General features: G+C 44.1%; 1 protein-coding gene across 1 annotated transcript in view; it reads left to right on the plus strand.

The window, feature by feature from the left end:
* Nucleotides 1-14,787: 14,787 nt before the first annotated feature.
* LOC110518729 (leucine-rich repeat-containing protein 17-like) overlaps nucleotides 14,788-17,035 on the plus strand; it is a 22,768-nt gene continuing 20,520 nt past the window's right edge. Inside the window, exon 1 of the mRNA XM_036945271.1 lies at nucleotides 14,788-15,160. The gene's annotated coding sequence lies outside the window, so the exon portion shown is untranslated. The remainder of the gene's footprint in view (nucleotides 15,161-17,035) is intronic.

Below are 17,035 nucleotides of genomic sequence, written 5' to 3' on the forward strand. Positions count from 1 at the left end.
ATGAGATACATTCATATATTATTCTCACTGAGTTTAGGACCTCTGAAAGAGAGGAGATATGATGACCCAAATACCTCACGGTCATTGACCATACCTCTCCCCCGTCTCTCCCTATCCCTCCATTCTCCCCCAACAACACATTTGTCCCCCACCCTGCTCTTCCCCCCTCTCTTCCTCCTCTCTCCCCCACCCTGCTCTTCCCCCCTCTCTTCCTCCTCTCTCCCCCACCCTGCTCTTCCCCCCTCTCTTCCTCCTCTCTCCCCCACCCTGCTCTTCCCTCCTCTCTTCCTCCTCTCAACAGAAGATTACATTCCGGTGGGGAGCAGCAGAGTGAAGAGGTCTGGATTGGGGTGTAGGGATGTAAGTCTGAGAGCCTGGTGAGTCAGTCAATCATATTTCAGAACAGACAAAGAACCACACCACTGGCGCCACACCAGTACAGAGCAGAGAGGCTAGAGAGGGGAGGGTTACCCACAGACAGGCACACACACACACACACACACACACACACACACACACACACACACACACACACACACACACACACACACACACACACACACACACACACACACACACACACACACACACACACACACACACACACACAGACAGAGTACCCTGTCCGCACCACAGAGGAACCGCTGGTCTGTACTGGAGAACAGATGTCAGAGTGAATGGTTTATGCTCCATGGTGAACTGCCTGGAGTCACACAGCAATCCTTTTCCATTCTTCAGTCTGTGTTTACATACAACATGTACCATCCTTCACACATCTAACAGACATCCAACAGCATGAAACAAAGAGAGAGGATGAATGGGTGTTAGATTAGAACCTCCATGTTTTTGTGGAGATTCATAACTATCCTGGGGTTTGTTATTAGCTTTATCAGAGAGAGAGGGGGGGAAGAGAGAGAGAGGACAGAGAGAGAGAGACAGAGAGAGACAGAGAGAGAGAGAGACAGAGAGACAGAGAGAGGGGGGAGAGAGAGAGGACAGAGAGAGAGAGAGAGAGAGAGAGAGAGAGAGAGAGAGAGAGAGAGACAGAGAGACAGAGAGAGAGAGGGGGGGGATAATTAGAGAGAGAGAGAGAGAGAGATAGAGGGGTGGCAGACTGTCTGTGTGTTCTTTAGAGGTGTTTTGAACAATGGGACAAGATATTTATTTATGGAGTGAGGACACCAAGGTGCTCATGGGATGAGACAGATGTTCTAAAAATAATAATTAAGATGACACATAATCCTTCTAACACTCTGATACCTGTGATCCCATTCCTCTTGTCTCTTGTCTTGCCTGGTTCTCTGCCAAAGAGGGAAAGGGAAAGGGGGAGACCTGGTCAGTTGCACAACTGAATGGTTTCAATTCAAATGTGTCTTCCGGATTTAACCCAACCCCTCTGAATCAGACTGTCAGGCTGGGTAACAGAAGGGGTTCGAGCCCTGTGAGTCTTAAATAGCTCATGATAATCTCTCCTGTTGACTGGTGACGAGAAAGAGACAGGTGTGTTGTATCTCCATGACGACCCGGGCCCACACAGACACAGCCACTCACTGACAGACACAGCCACTCACTGACAGACACACAGACAGCCCTGTGAATGACAGGGAATAACACAGGGATAACTAGCCTTCTGGTCCAGGCTGTGGAGAGAAGGAAATGGAATGTATTCCGTATGGGGGGCTGGAAAGAAGGAATTCATTAGTTCCAGAATCTTCTAGGGGAGAGTGGGGTATGATGAGCCAAAGGGGTAAGTTGAGGAGGCACCCTTGTTTCTAGGAAACCATAGACAAAATGTCTAATTTGACCAAATATTTAGGAAATATATATATATATATATTTTTGGTTGTATTTTAACCCCTTTTTCGTGATATCCAATTTCGATCTGGTCTTATCGCTGCAACTCCCCAACGGGCTCAGGAGAGTCATGAGGTCAAGTCATGAGTCCTCCGCCAGACCGAGATTCTTAACACCCGCCCGCTTAACCCGGAAGCCAGTCGTTACACCGTTCAACCGATGACTGAAGTCAGCCTGCAGGCGCCCGGCCCGCCACAAGGAGTCAGCCTGCAGGCGCCCGGCCCGCCACAAGGAGTCAGCCTGCAGGCGCCCGGCCCGCCACAAGGAGTCAGCCTGCAGGCGCCCGGCCCGCCACAAGGAGTCAGCCTGCAGGCGCCCTGCCCGCCACAAGGAGTCAGCCTGCAGGCGCCCGGCCCGCCACAAGGAGTCAGCCTGCAGGCGCCCGGCCCGCAACAAGGAGTCGCTAGAGTGCGATGAGCCAAGTAAAGCCCCCCTGACCAAACCCTCATCTAACCCGGACGACGCTGGGCCAATTGTGCACCGCCCTATGGGACTCCAGGTCACGGCTGGTTGTGACACAGCCTGGGATTGAACCCGGGTCTGTAGTGACGCCTCAAGTGTGGGCTAATATAGTAAAAATGTTATCCTTGGGGTAAGTTGTGTCAATGGTTGAGCCAATGGCAAGTGGAGCAAGTGTTGTCTTCCCAGGCGTAATGCAAGGCATTATCTCTAGGATATGAGGTAAAAACAAGGCCTGGCCTGTGTTAAAAGTGTCAAAAAAAGTACAATGTGTTTGTTAGGTGTTAAGCCTGTGTTGAAAGATGCTTAAAAGAGGCCTCCCGTGTGGCGCAGTGGTCTAAAGCACTGCTAGAGGCATCACTACAGATCTGGGTTTGATCCTGGGGTGTGTCGTGACCGGGAGACCCATGAGGCACTGCACAATTGGGTTAGGGGAGGGTTTGGTCTGCCTGGATGTCCTTGTCCTATCGCTCTCTAGCAGCTTCTTGTGCCGGTTACATGCACGCTGACTTCGGTCGCCGGCTGTACAGTGTTTCCCCCGAAACACTGTGTTTGGGAAATAAAGGTAACAATATTCCATTCAGTTGTGCTGGGTAATGTCAGATAAAGAGTGTCACGCCCTGGCCTTAGTTATCTTTGTTTTCTTTATTATTTTGGTTAGGCCAGGGTGTGACATGGGGGATTTATGTGTTTTGTCTTGTCTAGGGGTTTTGTATGTTTATGGGGTTGTGTTCTTTTAGGTGTCTAGGTAAGTCTATGGTTGCCTGGATTAGTTCTCAATCAGAGGCAGGTGTTTATCGTTGTCTCTGATTGGGAGCTATATTTAGGCAGCCATATTTCTTTGGGTATTTCGTGTTTTCTGCACCAGTTAGGACTGTTTCGGTTTTCACGTTTATTGTTTTGTAGTTTGTTCATGTTAAGTGTCTCTTATTAAAGCACCATGAACTTCAACCACGCTGCGTTTTGGTCCACCTCTCCTTCCCAGGAAGAAAGTCGTGACAAAGAGGTCCTTTTGCATCCCTTTGAGATGTTCAGTAGAAGTTGAGCATCAACGTTGAATTTTAAAAGGCTGTTATATTAAAATGACTAAATTAGATTTTTATTATGAATAAAGACTTGCTAAAGTGCCCAAATTCTTGATATTGACATGTCGCTCTGTGACTTCTAGGAAGATTTTAACCCATTTAAACCCCACATTTCTCCAAGTTCTCATCATCATTGTAAAGCTCTAGTTATTTTGTTGCTTTGACAAAGTCATTTTGGGGTGACAGGTTTGGGCTAATATCAAATCAAATCAAATTGTATTTGTCACATACACATGGTTAGCAGATGTTAATGTGAGTGTAGCGAAATGCTTGTGCCTCTAGTTCCGACAATGCAGTAATAACCAACGACTAATCTAACCTAACAATTCCAAATCTACTACCTTATAGACACAAGTGTAAAGGGATGAAGAATATGTACATAAGGATATATGAATGAGTGATGGTACAGAACGGCATAGGCAAGATGCAGTAGATGGTATCGAGTACAGTATATACATTTGAGATGAGTAATGTAGGGTATGTAAACAAAGTGCCATAGTTTAAAGTGGCTAGTGATACATGTATTACATAAAGATGCAGTAGATGATATAGAATACAGTGGTTAGAGCATTGGGCCAGTAACCGAAAGGTTGCTAGATCAAATCCCCGAGCTGACAAGATAAAAATCTGTGTTTCTGCCCCTGACCAGGTCACTTGACCCACTGTTCCTAAGCTGTCATTGTAAATAAGAATTTGTTCTTAACTGACTTGCATGGTTTAATAATTCTGAAGATTATGATTCATCTAATGAAATGTCTGTCTCCCTGTTTTGTGAACTGAGCTTGTCGAGCATAACACGTTATAGATAGACAGGCTAGAAATGTTTGTACAATAAACAAGTCATGTGAAGCTTGCATTCAATTGCCCCTTCCTGTTGTACACAACAAGCTTCAATTCCCCCTGTCACAAGGGGATTTATGGCTGATTTAAGAAGAAATCATCAACCCTGTTACGGTCAACCCTGTTACGGTCAACCCTGTTACGGTCAACCCTGTTAAGGTCAACCCTGTTACGGTCAACCCTGTTAAGGTCAACCCTGTTATGGTCAGCCCTGTTAAGGTCAACCCTGTTATGGTCAGCCCTGTGAAGGTCAACCCTGTTATGGTCAGCCCTGTTAAGGTCAACCCTGTTACGGTCAACCTTGTTACGGTCAACCCTGTTAAGGTCAACCCTGTTACGGTCAACCCTGTTACGGTCAACCCTGTTAAGGTCAACCCTGTTACGGTCAACGTTGTTACGGTCAACCCTGTTACGGTCAACCCAGTTAAGGTCAACCCTGTTACGGTCAACCCTGTTAAGGTCAACCCTGTTACGGTCAACCCTGTTACGGTTAACCCTGTTAAGGTCAACCCTGTTAAGGTCAACCCTGTTACGGTCAACGTTGTTAAGGTCAACCCTGTTACGGTCAACCCTGTTACGGTCAACCCAGTTAAGGTCAACCTTGTTACGGTCAACCCTGTTACGGTCAACCCTGTTAAGGTCAACCCTGTTACGGTCAACCCTGTTACGGTCAACCCTGTTAAGGTCAACCCTGTTAAGGTCAACCCTGTTACGGTCAACGTTGATAAGGTCAACCCTGTTACGGTCAACCCTGTTACGGTCAACCCAGTTAAGGTCAACCCTGTTACGGTCAACCCTGTTAAGGTCAACCCAGTTAAGGTCAACCCTGTTACGGTCAACCCTGTTACGGTCAACCCTGTTAAGGTCAACCCTGTTACGGTCAACCCTGTTACGGTCAACCCTGTTAAGGTCAACCCTGTTACTTTATTTGGCACTTAATTAATAGGCAGTTACTATAGTATTTTTTTATTTAACCTCTTGAGATGGGAGAATGTGTTTTTTAATTAAGTTGCTCTTTATGAAAAAATATTAAAATCAGGTGAAATAAAACTTTTTTTTTTATGAAGTTACACTGTACCTTAAGGTACTCATTTGATGGAACGACCCAGCTCTCAGCCACTGATAGGCCGTGAGGCTAATGGAGTGTGTGAGGCTAAATATTAAGGGTTTAGTTTTTGTTTTCATTCAGGAAGAAGGGAAGATCCATTTCACTTTTCATCTCAAGTGCTAGTCATGAGTGGTGCCAAACTAGCAGATGTATAAACACTACCACGACTTAATATTGTAGTATTATTCAGCACACACACGCCTGTGATACTGTAACAACATTATCCTAGGGAATTAATACAACTTGAAGGAGTGTGTACTGGACTGTTGGAATGTCCCAAAGAGGAAGGTTGTGTGTGTGTGTGTGTGTGTGTGTGTGTGTGTGTGTGTGTGTGTGTGTGTGTGTGTGTGTGTGTGTGTGTGTGTGTGTGTGTGTGTGTGTGTGTGTGTGTGTGTGTGTGAGTGTTTATGTGTGTGTGTGTGTGTGTGTGTGTGTGTGTGAGTGTTTATGTGTGTGTGTGTGTGTGTGTTTCCATGATTCTGGGTGTGCTGTATACACTGAGCCACACAGTTAGAGTTAAACAATGCTTCTGTTTGATTTACAGTGACAGCACAAATACCACAAATCTCTCACACTGATCCCTCTACTTTGAGCTTTCCTTTTCCTCCCTCTCTCTCTCTGTGAGTAGAGTGGTTGTCTTTTTCCATGGCTGTGCAAAGAAAGCTCTCAGTGAAGTGTGGAGGAACGGCTACAATCACATCCTACACTCTTTCACGGTGTCTCTTGAGTGTCTTGCTGAGTGTGACTGTCTGTGAGTGTGACTGTGAGTGAGTGTGTGTGTGTGTGTGTGTGTGTGTGTGTGTGTGTGTGTGCGTGTGTGACTGCACAGAGTCATAAATAGCTGAAAACCTTAATAAAGCCACTGTACAACGTGGCACGGTGCTACAACACTGTAATTCACCACAGACTTATTTGCTCTGATTTTTATTGAGCATTTATTTTTAAATAAGAGCTAAAACTCCATAAAATATCCAATTAAAGAAACAAATAGTAAAAACTTAATTGACTTGTAACATCAGGGTCATGGCAACATTGAAAACGAATCATCAGGGAGTGAGGTCACCCTCCAATGATAGACAAGGGGGAGGTGTTGACTGTGAGGTCATTCACCAATGATAGACAAGGGGGAGGTGTTGACTGTGAGGTCATTCACCAATGATAGACAAGGGGGAGGTGTTGACTGTGAGGTCATTCACCAATGATAGACAAGGGGGAGGTGTTGACTGTGAGGTCATTCACCAATGATAGACAAGGGGGAGGTGTTGACTGTGAGGTCATTCACCAATGATAGACAAGGGGGAGGTGTTGACTGTGAGGTCATTCACCAATGATAGACAAGGGGGAGGTGTTGACTGTGAGGTCATTCACCAATGATAGACAAGGGGGAGGTGTTGACTGTGAGGTCATTCACCAATGATAAACAAGGGGGAGGTGTTGACTGTGAGGTCATTCACCAATGATAGACAAGGGGGAGGTGTTGACTGTGAGGTCATTCACCAATGATAGACAAGGGGGAGGTGTTGACAGTTGGTCTTTTATGCTTTTGACATTAAAGTGAATTAATAGGTTTAGATTGTTGACATTTGAGCTCAGCTTTTAATTCAACAGAGGTATGTCATTCAAAGATTAAATCTGGCATATTTTATCAATGGAAAGATAACTAATAAAGTACATCTGAAGTGGTCCATAACATCTGTCTGTTTCAATCACGTTGAACGGTAGCAGATCTATCCACAGGTGACTTCACTGTTTTCATGTTTTCAGGACATAAGAACAAACCATGCCTCTGAGGAGGGCAAAGACTTTCCCCCAGGAGCCTGTAGAACTGCAGTGCCCGCACAGACACAGACACTATAACATACACACACAGGGCCATGCCTCTGAGGAGGAAAAATACTTCCTCCCAGGAGCCTGTAGAACTGCAGTGCCCGCACAGACATAGACACTATAACATACACACACAGGACCATGCCATCTCAACACCAGAGAAACTAAGCAGCCATGTTGTTATCAAATTCAGGCAGACTGGGGCACATTAAGAGAGAGAGCGTTATTTGAAAGCCGGTAATGGGAACCAGATTGCTCCTTTAATTAGCGCGTCTCAGTGTGACACTATGCCTCATTATCCTGCTGCCTACAGCTACAACATGTGGAAACAAGCCCAGCCATAGGAAGTGATGTTGGAGGAACAGGTCTAGACGGACGGACATGGGTGTCGAGAGGACCACGGGGGTCTAGGCTGGGCTGTGGAAGGAGAAGAATCAATAGCACCACTCACACAGTTCTCAACTTGTCACAGAAGGAGACAGAGACGTTTTAAACAGGTTTTTGCCAGGACTAGGGAAAGATTTCCTCATCATGAAGAAAACTATCAGACTCCTACTGCTCCTTGCACGGCCAGTCAACAGATTGTCATAACTTGTTGTAATGGGATATACTATGCCGTTGTTATGACAACGTTATGGCTTGATGATGATGGTTGTTTACAATTACCTACTGCTGTAGGATACAGCCGATAAAGTAGGAGTGTGTCTTTGTTTAAGCATGGCCCCATCTCATTGCCTTGGTGCATTTACACAAAGCTCATTTAGGACAATATTGTCATCCTGACCCGTAGTACGAGACAGGGGAGGAAGTTAGCCTAGCGGTTAAGAGCGTTGGGCTAGTAACCAGAATCAGTATGACAGTAACAATCCCCGAGCTGGCAAGGTGGATAAATCTACCATTCTGTTCCCTGGGCGCAGATGGCGTGGATATCCATCAAGGCAGCCCCCCTCTCTGATTCAGAGGGGTTTTGTTAAATGAGGAAGACCCATTTCAGTTGAATGCATTGAGGTGTACAACGGACTAGGTCTCCCCATTCTCTCCTACAAGGAGGTTAAAACATGTAACATGCACATCCAAAACATCCACCTCTCTCCACCAGTCAATGGTTTGGAATGTAGTGAAATAGAGGTCGAGGTAAAGGGTCTCTCATGTCACACTGCTTCATCAACATCCTGGAGAGCACCACTCAAATCCCACACAGCTGTGTCAACACCACGGAGTAGAATACACATTCAGAAAGAGATACCTAAAATGAATCATTAATGCAAGGCAGTAATATTTTCACACACTGTGTCGTCGTTGTATGGCTGTTTCGGGTCTGGCACATTCATGTCTCGCCGCCGTGATAACAAACGTGATTGTCTTGTAACTGCATTGAGATGGTCTAAGGAACAGCATCGTTGTGTTAACTGTGTCACTACAGATCCGGGAGACCCATGAGGCGGCGCACAATTGGCCCTGTCTCTACAACCTCCTGTCTCTAAAACCTCCTGTCTGGAAAACCTCCTGTGTCATTCCACATTAGTGCCTGCTGGTCTATCTGAAGAAACCAGAAGGTTTATGTCAAGTGTAGTTGTGCTCAGCCTTGGTCCTGAGGGCATCTTAAACAAGTAAAAACAAGTTATGGGTATTAATAATAACAGCACCAGGAAGAGGCCCTGGTGGTTGTGAGTTAAATTAAAAACATTCTGTCTCTTGTGGGGCAAGATTTTCCTCACATGCATTATGACATCATCACCCTGTCCCGTTGATGGCAGAGGGTTGTCTTGGTGATAGATTCCAGCCAAAAGGTTCTGCAGCTATGAGAATTTGTGAGCAGAGTGGAACAGACAGAGTAGAATGGAACAGCCGTGGAATTTCTGAATTCTCCCTGGAAACAGTCTAACCTGTAACTGATTCCAGGCCTGTCTGAACGGCCATCTGACCTCAGAGGAAGAGACAGCTGTGATAGGTCTATGCCCTCCAGGAGGGCCCAAATACCATTTGAATGCGTATCCTAAACCACAGCAATATACACAAGGAGGGGGGCAATGATGTGAAGGAAACTGCAGCTAGAGACTTCAGCCAGGGAAAAGGAGGGAGATAAATTACATGGACTAACTTTCTTTGGGTTCTTGTGTTTCTGCTCTGTTAGCAGTTTTGGATGTGATTTGCTTTGTAATGTCATTTTCTGTTTCCTTTGATTTATTTATCTACTGTTCTCATGTATTATACTGTAGTGTTACCAACAATATGTTACCATTTACTATACTGTAGTGTTTCCAACAATATGTTACCATTTACTATACTGTAGTGTTACCAACAATATGTTACCATTTACTATACTGTAGTGTTACCAACAATATGTTACCATTTACTATACTGTAGTGTTACTAACAAATATGTTACCATTTACTATACTGTAGTGTTACCAACAATATGTTACCATTTACTATACTGTAGTGTTACCAACAATATGTTACCATTTACTATACTGTAGTGTTACCAACAATATGTTACCATTTACTATACTGTAGTGTTACCAACAATATGTTACCATTTACTATACTGTAGTGTTTCCAACAATATGTTACCATTTACTATACTGTAGTGTTACCAACAATATGTTAACATTTACTATACTGTAGTGTTACCAACAATATGTTAACATTTACTATACTGTAGTGTTACCAACAATATGTTACCATTTACTATACTGTAGTGTTTCCAACAATATGTTACCATTTACTATACTGTAGTGTTTCCAACAATATGTTAACATTTACTATACTGTAGTGTTTCCAACAATATGTTACCATTTACTATACTGTAGTGTTTCCAACAATATGTTAACATTTACTATACTGTAGTGTTTCCAACAATATGTTACCATTTACTATACTGTAGTGTTTCCAACAATATGTTAACATTTACTATACTGTAGTGTTTCCAACAATATGTTACCATTTACTATACTGTAGTGTTACCAACAATATGTTGCCATTTACTATACTGTAGTGTTTCCAACAATATGTTACCATTTACTATACTGTAGTGTTTCCAACAATATGTTAACATTTACTATACTGTAGTGTTTCCAACAATATGTTACCATTTACTATACTGTAGTGTTTCCAACAATATGTTAACATTTACTATACTGTAGTGTTTCCAACAATATGTTACCATTTACTATACTGTAGTGTTTCCAACAATATGTTAACATTTACTATACTGTAGTGTTTCCAACAATATGTTACCATTTACTATACTGTAGTGTTTCCAACAATATGTTACCATTTACTATACTGTTGTGTTACCAACAATATGTTACCATTTACTATACTGTAGTGTCACCAACAATATGTTGCCATTTACTATACTGTAGTGTCACCAACAATATGTTACCATTTACTATACTGTAGTGTTTCCAACAATATGTTACCATTTACTATACTGTAGTGTTTCCAACAATATGTTATAATTTACTATACTGTAGTCTCACCAACAATGTGGTATAATTTACTATACTGTAGTGTTACCAACAATATGCTACCATTTACTATACTGTAGTGTTACCAACAATATGCTACCATTTACTATACTGTTGTGTCACAAACAATATGTTACCATTTACTATACTGTAGTGTTACCAACAATATGCTACCATTTACTATACTGTAGTGTTTCCAACAATATGTTACCATTTACTATACTGTTGTGTCACCAACAATATGTTACCATTTACTATACTGTAGTGTTACCAACAATATGGTATCCTTTACTATACTGTAGTGTGACCAACAATATGTTACCATTTACTATACTGTAGTGTTAACAACAATATGCTACCATTTACTATACTGTAGTGTGACCAACAATATGTTACCATTTACTATACTGTAGTGTTACCAACAATATGGTATCCTTTACTATACTGTAGTGTTACCAACAATATGCTACCATTTACTATACTGTAGTGTCATAAACAATATGTTACCATTTACTATACTGTAGTGTTACCAACAATATGTTATCATTTACTATACTGTAGTGTTACCAACAATATGGTATCATTTACTATACTGTAGTGTTAACAACAATATGTTACCATTTACTATACTGTAGTGTCATAAACAATATGTTACCATTTACTATACTGTAGTGTTAACAACAATATGGTATCATTTACTTGTGTCACGACTCCCACCGAAGGTGGCTCCTCTTTCTGTTCAGGTGGCGCTCGGCGGTCGTCGTTACCGGTCTACTAGATGCCACCAATCCCCTTTTCCTTTTCTGTTGTTTTTGTCTTATTGGTTACACCTGTTTCTTGTTAGGGTTTTGGTTAGGGCTATTTAAGCCGGTTATGCTTTTGTGTGGGCTTGTTTCTCTGTTCGTTTTGTGGATGTGCTATTTTCTTATTTTCTCCGGACTGTTTGGGTCCTGTTTTTGGGTTCGGTCATTGTATGCGCCCGGTGTTTTGGCGTGACCTTTTCTGTCACAGGAATAAATACGGTTGTCCTAAACCCTCTGCTCTCTGCGCCTGACTCCGCACCCACTACTCCTAGAAGTCTCTCTGCACCTGACTCCAAACCCACTACTCCTAGAAGTCTCTCTGCGCCTGACTCCGCACCCACTACTCCTAGAAGTCTCTCTGCGCCTGACTCCGCACCCACTACTCCTAGAAGTCTCTCTGCGCCTGACTCCGCACCCACTACTCCTAGAAGTCTCTCTGCGCCTGACTCCGCACCCACTACTCCTAGAAGTCGTAACAACTTGATTGTAGTGTCCTCAACAATGAGCAGATTTCCAAATCAGCAATGTGTACCACATGCTCGGCACGTCATGCAGTGGCAGTCAACAACCCTTCTATAGTGGTTAGAGTGTTGGGCCAGGAACCAAAAGGTTGCTGGATCAAATCCCCGAGCTGACAAGGTAAAAATCTGCCGTTCTGCCCCTTGCAAGGCAGTTAACCCTCTGTTCCCCGGGCAACAAAGACCTGGATGTCGTTTACGGCAGCCCCCCCGCACCTCTCTGATTGTATCCGAAGCATCTTTCTCTCTTGCCTGAGGTCCATATGAAAGCATTACAGACAACACATTGGTCCAATAAGACGTTATAATTGATAAATACACATACACACACAATCAGTCCTGAATGCCAACATTAAGACATAACAACATGATGGTCCAATAAGACGTTATAATTGATAAATACACATACACACACAATCAGTCCTGAATGCCAACATTAAGACATAACAACATGAACACATACAGAAACTATATGCTAAATCAAGTCTTCCACATTCATGGTCAGTGCATTAATTAAAAGATGCCCCACAATAAATAACCCACTGTTCTGAATGGTGGGCACTCCAAAAAAACAATACTTCCTTTGAACAACATGAGATAAGCGAGGGACACTTCTGGCAATGCTATACTGGCTAGCACAGGAGGCTGGTGATTGGAATGGTATCAAATGTGTTTATTGTGTTCAACGTCATTCCATAAATTCCGATCCAGCCATTACTATGAACCCGTCCTCCCCAATGAAGGTGCCACCAGCCGCCTGTGCAGGCTATAGTTGCCGCCATCAACACTGCAGACCTCTGGGGAAAAAGAGCAAGGCAACATCTGTTATTTCACTGGCCCACACATATGTCTGAAGAACTCTTTTGGGACACATTTGTTTGAAGAGTGTATGGCTCTTGTCAAAGGTAGTGCACTATAAAGGGGGTAGGGTTCCACTTGGGACATAAGCCAAATGACGTTGATTGACTACTACTGACTCTGGGAACGTCGTCTTCTTATTATAGGAGACACATGCTATAACATGTCTTTGCTGTCATCTGTCTGTGTAAAGGGAGGGAGGAATAGACAGACGTGTGTTGAGGCAAGTGAAATAACAGATGCTGCCTTACGCTTTTTCCCAGAGGTCTGCGGTGCTGATGAAGGTGACTCGAGCCAGCACAGGCGGCTGGTGGCACCTTGATCGTTTCATAAATGTATCTCCTCAGGATGTGTCTGATGTAGTGGTGGAAGGTTGTCAAGGTTGTGCTGAACTCATCTTCAAGGGAGAAATGTATCCGCCCAAGCAAGCTTCCATGATTACATCACTCCTCTGGACCTCCTCTTGAGATAAGAGAGAAATTACATTCTTAATTAAAGGTTTCATGCCTGCCTCAAACCAGTAGTATCCTGTTGTAGTGGCAGAGTCGGCTGTCGTTGTATTAATTGTCTGTTTCATAGTCATATAACAGATGGTCATATAACAGGAAGTTGGTCTGAGTTGATTGTGTCCCCATGTCAGTCCGGTCTTTTCCAACATTACAGAAGCAGTGTATTTCCAATCCGCTGTATGTGGAAGGAAGCCATGTGGAAAAGCCTGAGAAACTGGGAGGAAAGCTAACACAAAAAACATGTTTTGGCAAAAAAATACAGTCTAATATCCATGTACTAAAAAAAAAGCATCATATCTCAAACAATGGACTGTTTAAGTGTTCAGGTAGGGACATCTTTTTCTTAGGGAAAGCTGTGGAACCTGTGAGATGTGACATACTGAGAATTTAAACGCAATTTAAACGCATCTCTTATAGGTCGAGATTTTAAACGATCAAATCTATGTAAATTCCACTCAAGCAAAAAACAACAACCGAGGATTGTAAAACTCAAGATAAACCGTTAGGTTCTTATCTTGATCTTCTTAAATCAATGTCAAGACACCTAAAAATAAAACCTCTGACTCTGCTGACTTTATAAAGGAGAAATCTACTTACTGTGACTGAGATATGTGCTTGTTCCACCTAGCTATCTTAAGATGGCTGCACTAACTAAGTAACTCTGGGTGAGAGTGTCTGCTAAATGACTCAAATGTCAAATGTAAATGTCTTCTTTCCCAAACCTACAACAGATTCCACAACACCTGTGTCCAAGGTATCGCGGTATTGAAAACAAAACAACAGCGTATACTTCCCCCTCTCGCCCCGACATTACCTTGAAATGGGCTTTTTAATGTGTGTTTGAATTATTTAATGAGAGGCACATCCATGGCTACCCATGGCGAAGTGCTCTAATCCACCAAGAGCTTTAGTAATGTTATCTGGAGAGAGGGAGAGAGGGAGAGAGATAGACAGAGACTATGTCTGTCTCTGTGGTCTTACAGAACACTCCACAACAAATTTTAATGATGGCCGGTGTGTGTGTGTGTGTGTGTGTGTGTGTGTGTGTGTGTGTGTGTGTGTGTGTGTGTGTGTGTGTGTGTGTGTGTGTCATATGTTCATTAGCAGTCGACTCATGTTATCCATAAAACTATGCCTGAAGGAGACTGCCAGCCTCCTCTGTTTGGGAGATATACATGTGGGCTTACACAGTCATACATTCCAACAGTTTGAAGCAGCCAGGTCTGAGTAATCATTAACATTCAGTAGTAATTACTATATCTGTTGTTTGTGAGCTTCTTCCCCCTCCTCCTCCTCCTCTTGCTACTCCTCCTCCTCTTCCTCCTCTTCCTCTTCCACCTCCTCCTCCTCCTCCTCTTCCTACTCCTCCTTCTCTTCCTCTTCCTCCTCCTCCTCCTCCTCCTCCTCCTCTTCCTCCTCCTCCAACAGCCTGACACTCTATGAGGACAGGACAGGCTAGGAGCTGGGCTGGAGGCGGGCCAGTTACTCAACACTGGAGAAACGGGTTTCTCTCCTCCTCGCCTGCCTGCCTGTCCGTCTGCATAGAACAGAGCAGAGGAGCTGTGTCATGTGTAATTTAATACCAGACGCAGGCTGACTGAGCCTCATTGCACACAGAGAGCCCCCTCACAGCCTGAGAGGCAGGCAGGAGAGGCAGGCAGGCTAAGCAGGCAGACTTCCAGGGTCCGGCTCAGCCCTCCATGACAGGACAAAGAGCAGGGGATGAGGGACCGACCAGAGCCCTAGTGAGGGACCGACCAGAGCCCTACTGAAGGACCGACCAGAGCCCTAGTGGACCCATCAACGTCTCCCTCTCCCCGTGGCCAGGTACCAGAACCCCCCCCCCCCCCCCTCTCTCTCTCTCTCTGTTCTGTTTCCTCTGTTACAGTAGTACAGTCACAGTGTTGAAGGCAGCCAGTAGTTTAATAGAGATTTACTGTACTAGAATGGGCAGTAGCAGCACTTTCCTAAAGAGAACAGAACAGCACAGAATTCTGCACAGTAAGAGGTTTTAGATATGCCACTGTAAGAGGTTTTAGACATGCCACTGTAAGAGGTTTTAAACATGCCACTGTACGAGGTTTTAAACATGCCACTGTAAGAGGTTTTAGATATGCCACTGTAAGAGGTTTTAGATATGCCGCTGTAAGAGGTTTTAGATATGCCACTGTAAGAGGTTTTAGATATGCCACTGTAAGAGGTTTTAGACATGCCACTGTAAGAGGTTTTAGACATGCCACTGTAAGAGGTTTTAGACATGCCTGCTTGCACTCATTGCCTATTGATTATTTTGTCCAGGACATATTGCAATTTAAGCTGTTGCCTTTTTTTCTGAAGTGGAAAACTTTCTCTTGTAAGAAGAGAAGTGTATGTGCTGTTTGTGCCCTTGAGGTGTAAATGTCTCTGGCCGTGTTCCAATGCAATCACCGTACTTTCTCCCTCTGGGAATGCTGGGAAGAACAGGGCTCTGGTAAACATCCCCTGTCACAGTTTCTTTCTCTAGATAATAACGCTGGGTTCAAGGCTTCAGGGCACTTTCCGATACACCAGTTTTCTGAAACAGGAGCAACTGAGAGGAAGTGTGTGGTAAAGGATCATACTGAAGGTTTTTAAGGATTAGTGGTCAGTGCTGTATGTTTCTGTTGGAATGTTCTCTCTGGGGGTCGGAATGCCACCCTAAAGCCAAGAGGGGATATACCGCATGAAGCACTGGAACCCTAAAGCCAAGAGGGGATACACCGCATGAACTGGATACACCGGATACACTGCATGAAGCACTGGAACCCTAAAGCCAAGAGGGGATACACCGCATGAAGCACTGGAACCCTAAAGCCAAGAGGGGATACACCGCATGAAGCACTGCAACTCTAAAGCCAAGAGGGGATACACTGCATGAAGCACTGGAACCCTAAAGCCAAGAGGGGATACACCGCATGAAGCACTGCAACTCTAAAGCCAAGAGGGGATACACCGCATGAAGCACTGCAACTCTAAAGCCAAGAGGGGATACACCGCATGAAGCACTGCAACCCTAAAGCCAAGAGGGGATACACCGCATGAAGCACTGCAACCCTAAAGGCAAGAGGGGATACACCGCATGAAGCACTGGAACCCTAAAGCCAAGAGGGGATACACTGCATGAAGCACTGGAACCCTAAAGCCAAGAGGGGATACACTGCATGAAGCACTGCAACCCTAAAGCCAAGAGGGGATACACCGTATGAAGCACTGCAACCCTAAAGCCAAGAGGGGATACACCGCATGAAGCACTGCAACCCTAAAGCCAAGAGGGGATACACCGCATGAAGCACTGCAACCCTAAAGGCAAGAGGGGATACACCGCATGAAGCACTGCAACCCTAAAGGCAAGAGGGGATACACTGCATGAAGCACTGCATCACTTCACCCTATTTTTTCAGTCATTTCTGGAAGAGCAAGAATAACATAGCGATTTCAATGATCCCTTTGATAAATACAATTTGACATGTATTTATTTGATAAACTTTCCCCCTGCCTGCATGCTTGTGAGAGAGAGTTCAAGTGTTCTAATTAGAGCTCCATGCTGTGTAAGCGTTCTCTGAGGATTGTGCTATGGGGAACAGATACAGACTCTGTCTGCCTCCCAAATGCCCATAGGGCTCTGGTCAGAAGTAGTGCACTGCGTGGTGAATAGGGTGCCATTTGGGACACACTGACTGAACA

This window comes from Oncorhynchus mykiss, chromosome 15 (genome assembly GCF_013265735.2).
Source record: "Oncorhynchus mykiss isolate Arlee chromosome 15, USDA_OmykA_1.1, whole genome shotgun sequence".
NCBI lineage: Eukaryota > Metazoa > Chordata > Actinopteri > Salmoniformes > Salmonidae > Oncorhynchus > Oncorhynchus mykiss.